This window comes from Thamnophis sirtalis, unplaced genomic scaffold (assembly GCF_051295495.1).
Source record: "Thamnophis sirtalis isolate CommonGarterSnake01/CBP01778 unplaced genomic scaffold, rThaSir2_p1.2 scaffold_11, whole genome shotgun sequence".
In the NCBI taxonomy this organism is placed as follows: Eukaryota; Metazoa; Chordata; class Lepidosauria; order Squamata; family Natricidae; genus Thamnophis; species Thamnophis sirtalis.
The window spans coordinates 56,438,570-56,444,144 of NW_028261391.1; positions in this window are offsets into that span (position 1 = coordinate 56,438,570).

A 5,575-nucleotide genomic window follows, 5' to 3' on the forward strand; every position below is an offset into this window, starting at 1 on the left:
GTTTTTGCTAGAATAAACTTGGGTACTTGCCAGCTAGATAAAGGCGTGTTTATTAGAAAATGTCACTGCTATTTAGAGCAGCACGAACAGGTTTGTAAGTTACTCATATATTTAAAAAGCAATAATACGTGACCTGAGACTGATTCTCAGATTGTACAATGTGCACCAACAGGCCACCTATTACTCTTTACCTCTGGTAAAAATTCAGGATGTATGCTATAGCATAGGTTCTGTGCCCACAGACCTTCTGCAGTGGAGATGCAGATCTGCCGGCTATATAATTGCTAATGGATCTTTCCAACCAAGTGCCTTAAAAAATCCGGGAATTTTGTTAATGATTCCCATCATTAGCTCAGCAATGGCTAATTGGGCAATAGCAGGAGCCAGATACTGTCAAGGAGAACATTTCCTGCAAATTATACAGCGTGGTATTCGCTTTCTTCACAGACCAATGAGCTAAAAATAGGAAACATGAATCAATTTTTTTGTAAATTTTTTCATGTTTTTCTATTTATAGCTCATCAGTTAATTTACCTTTTTTAATTTTTTTAAATGAATCAAGTTAGTGGCCCCTGAACACTGCCTGAGTAGATGGCATGCAAATATGAATAAATAAATAATGAGAAATTTGCCTCTGCTGTTTTTGGCTTGCCAAATATAATAGATTTAACATGTTTAATCATGACCTATGTGTATTTCTTACAAAGACATACAGAGACGTTGCAAAGAGAATACCACTTGATACCACAAGAAGCAGGAGCACCATCAAGCCATAATATGACAGTACTTCATTATAACTTTATGTCATAATGTAAAGGTATATCACTATGACTTTACAGTTGCATCTCCATCAATACAATGTCAATACTTGGATCAGGGTGTCTGTAGAGATATACACATAAAGGTTTCCATAGATTACCAAGGCTATATTTAAATGGAGGTCTTTGTTACAGCTCCCCACTTTAGAAAAATGTTGTGTTCTTTTGAGATCAGTCTTGGCTAACTTTATAGCAGAACCTTTCAGAAAAGAACAGCTGGTCACTGCTTTTTGTACGGTGAATTATGAAGCCAATGCCAGTACTTTTTCTGTCCTATTGTGGGAAGAAAAGAAAGTATTTCTTAATACCTCTGAGACAAATGCACATACTGTGGGTAGATAAATTATTTATTCATAACAAGTTGATATGGCTGTTGAGTTAAACAATCCTAAAGCAAGTAATGATGCAATGCAAAGAGAATGCTTAATAGAGAGTTGTTATAAACTGCATTTTATGAGAATATAAGTTCCTTCTCTAATCTGGTACCCCCATCCCCCCCACACACGGGTTAGACTATAAACCTCATGAAGCTGAGCCTTTTCAGCTGCTAGGAAGATGAAAGTTTTACTTCGGTGCATGTGAGGGCAGGGGCTTAACTTCAGTACCATTTGTGTGTGGTAGCTGTGCTAAATTGTGGGATATAAATGCCTTTCTGTCACATAACTCAAAATAAGTACCTTTGTCTTCCCAGCAACAGTTTATATATTGTGTTGGGAAATGAAGAAAGGGCTGTTATGCAGGCCTAGCTAGTGGAGATGGTTGGGCAGCAAGCATCTTCCTATGATCTTCCTAAGCCTTTCCTGAGTTGACGGAAAGGGAGATCTTTGGAAAGTGAATTTTATGTAGGAGTATGTGCCTTTTATCTGTTTAGAAGGAATTAAATGTAATGTTGAGCTTCCTCTTTTCACTCTGAAGCTCAAAAATTTTAAAGTGAAATCTTCATGTATACAAAAGAGGGTAAACTTGAAGAGAAATCAATTCTTAATTATTATTGGACAAAAGAGAGTCATGAATGTTCTTACAGAATGCTTGATGTACTTGTAATGCTTGTTTGGTCGTCTCCACTTTCTACAAACTGCCCCGAAACTTTTCCAACCAACAAGTTGTCCAACCAACAGTGATTCTATCTCTTTAGCCAGACTTCTACTGTTTGCAGAAATGCCTAAGTTTAGCAAAGATCTTTTCCATCAAGACGGTTAATGACTTCAGTTCTTCCCAAATTGGCTTCTGAACTGGAGAAAAGTACTGTATAATTCTTCTTGATTAGCCTATGTTGTAGCTTAGGGTTGTTGTTTTTTTTTGTTCCTTCTCCCCAAATAATGATCAGGTTGGTAATTTTATGGCAGGCAAGCAAATAAATAAGGCTGCACGCTCTGGGAGGGGAAATCCAGAGTTCCCCAACTACAAGCCACTTTTATTAAGTAAAACAATTGGTAGTTGATTTTCTTGCTGGTAAATGATGCTTTGTGAGAGGAAAAAAGCCATCCCACATTAAATTGTGTATCGGCAGCAATTCTATCTGAGCTTTTTCCTGATCTGTAGTAAACTTAGACTGGGAAAGCACAATTTATGCTCAGTTACACTTATAGCTACATTTTGCTTCCTCTTATAAAATCTCTGCAAGAAATCACCCATTGAAAATGGTCCATTTATTTTTAACATTCTTCTCTCCCATCTTTTGTTGTGTTTAAATATTTCTGCTAAAATCTCATTTTGGATTGAAGGCTTAAATTTTTCACCAAATGGATATTAAAGTCCCCTATTCTCTTTACAGTCTATGACTGTAATACAGATTTGATTTGATATTAAAGTATGGGAAATTAAAAAAAAAGTCAAAAATGGGTTAGTACTTATAGTAACACATATCTTTTCCCTTTTCAGTATGGTCTTCATGAACTTCCTACATTTTGAGTCACTTTGCACTTTCCTGTTTTCCCAAGGTAATTTTTAAAATTTACTTTTAGACAGCAGCGAATGAAATGATAGTGTGTGGTATATCATGCAACACCCATCTGTTTATGACAGGGTATGGAAGGAAGGACTGCATCTAAAGAGAATAAATCTGGATGCTTAGTTCTTTGAAAATTAGCATCTACCATGTACTATGTTGTAACATAGCAAGAGAATCAACATCTTTGCTCTAAATACGGTAACTTGATGGCAGTTGAAAAAATTATGCATATTACATTTGGCAAAATTCATTGCAGTTTTCAAAGATTTCAGGTATGGACTGAAATGTCTTGAGGTTGTTATCTCCACATTATAAAAGACTGGATGATTTCCAAATATTTAAACCTTAGGCTGGTTTTTTTTGAGTGTCATTAATTTTCCACTTATGCTTTAAACATATTGAGTGTAATTCAAGGTTTTTTTAAATAAGCCATGCACTGTGCTTTGTTGTATGTTTAACATATTTCATTGTTTTATATCTGATGAAGATTGTATGAGAATTTGCTTTTCAAAAATCTGGCTAAAACTAGTTTTTTGGGGCAAGTCTCTAGTTTAAGATACCCTTAACAGTAGATTTATCTCTGTGGAAAAAAGAATTTAGTCTGTTGAGTCTTTCAACTCAATCTTTGATCATGCTTGATCTTGAAAAATCTTTTATAGAAGCCAAAGAATCTTTGATTTGTACCTACAAAGTGACAAGCTTAAGGCCTCGAACCAACAAGAATCCTAATTTACAGAGCCTTTTTCACCCCTAAATATTTATTTAACATTCTCTCTGTTCCTTGAAAGAGAGTCTTCACCCTAGTGAAGTTTGACTTGTTATCGTCCATTGTGTTAGAGGAAACATATGATAATGCACAGTATTTATGTCATGTTTGGCAATGGAGAAAGTTGCTTAGGGCTAGATTATTTGAAGGAGCACAAGAAGGCAATTTAACCTGCAAGTTCCATGTAGTATGAAGGTACATTTTGTGGGACCAAGGAAATAGGCCTTCTCTTGTGATTTCCATTCTTTGAAATATCATTCTGCTGGAGATAAGATTGGCACCCGTCTTGTTACTTTCTCGTGAAGATGTAGTTTTGTTAGCAGGTTTGGAGACCCCTGGTTGATACGGAACTGATCAACGTGCGTTGTCACTGCTGGAGTGACTGTTCCATGGGTGATATTTTAATGTTGTAATCCCGTCCCGTCCCCCCAATCACTGTGTGTAAGTTGGATGGTCATATAAATTTGTTTAATAAATAAATGTGACTATCCTTTTTTCTAGCTGCCTGTCTCAAAAACTTTCTCACTAAGTGCCCAGTGTGGGTAGTGCATTTTTTATTAGCAGATTGGTTCACTGATTGCTCCATGAAAGTAGCTAAAATTTAGTTCAGTAGCAATCCCAGTTAGGAAGCATTAATTTTGAATGAGGGTTTATGATTTTTTAATGAGTCTCCATTTATTTTATTGCCTGATCGCTGTATGTGATTTTATTTCTTTCGTCTGTGATTATTAATAATGCATGCATAGAGTTATGTTAGGTATTAGTCAATTGCTTCCTAATTTTCAACTAAAACACAATATTAGTGTAGTAGACAAATACTATCGCCACTGTAAACCCTGTGTCAACAACTGTACATGTTCACAATAGCATAGATCCAGCTTGATTTTTTTCTTATTTTCACTAAAGACTTTATTCACTAAAGACAATAAAACCAGTTTTTCCACTTCCTATTTCATCACAGAACAAAGAGCAGTGATAAAGAGAGAGACCAGAAACTTACTCTCAGTTCAACCAAGCGATCCCTAAAGCAAGTACCATTAAACAATCATGCAAGCATTTTGTTAATTCTAAAGCATAGGACATTTTTTTAGGCTCAGTCTATCATTCAGAGACACTTACCTAGGTGCTATGATAATGCAATAATATCTACTCTTGTATCTAATCAACTTTAAAACTGTTACAAACATAATAACTGCTGTGAAATGATTGATTGTAGTTATATAATGGTGTAGTGCAGTGATGGTGAAACTTTTTTGGCTATCGTGCCATAAGCGGGAGGAGCACAAGGGTCGTGCTTGGGCATGCTGCACCCATAATGCGCAACCCCCAGCATGAAGCATGAAGCCTCCGTAGTGCAAAAAATTAGCCCTAGGGGCAAATTGGAACTTCGAGAACGGACTTCTGGTTTGCTCGTAGGGCTGGTTTAAACCCTCTGGAGCCTTCAGGGGCCTTCTGGAGGGTTCCCTGAAGGCTCTGGAGGACTAAAAACAACCCTATGAGTAAACCAGAAGTCTGATTTGCTCGTATGGCCATTTTTAGTCCTCCGGAGCCTCTAGGGACCTTCAGGAGACTTTCCTGAAGGTTCCAGAGGACTAAAAACAGCCATACGAGCAAACTGGAAGTCTGTTCCCAAACAAATGGCTAAAAAAAAGAGCTGAACTCAGCTGGCCGGTGTGCACATGCACGCTGGCCAGCTGACAGGGCAACGCCTTGTGTGCCCTGACAAATGGCTCTGTGTGTCACTTGTGGCACGCGTGCCATAGGTTCGCCATCTCGGTGTAGTGCATATAAATCAGATCTTTCAGTTCAATTTCTAATTTTTGTTGCTGATTAATGTACAGGCTACATAACAAGCTGCATTCTTTTTTAGCTGTCTTCTCTTTTGTTGAATCAAATTGAAGTCTTTAACTTTTATGGAATTTGGAAAAGAAGTTTTTAGTGTTGTGAATAATGGTGTTAATATCTTTAATGTTACAATGAGGTTCAAACCCCAGATGGATGTCATGGTTTTTGGCAGACATTTGAAAAGAATGGTACGAC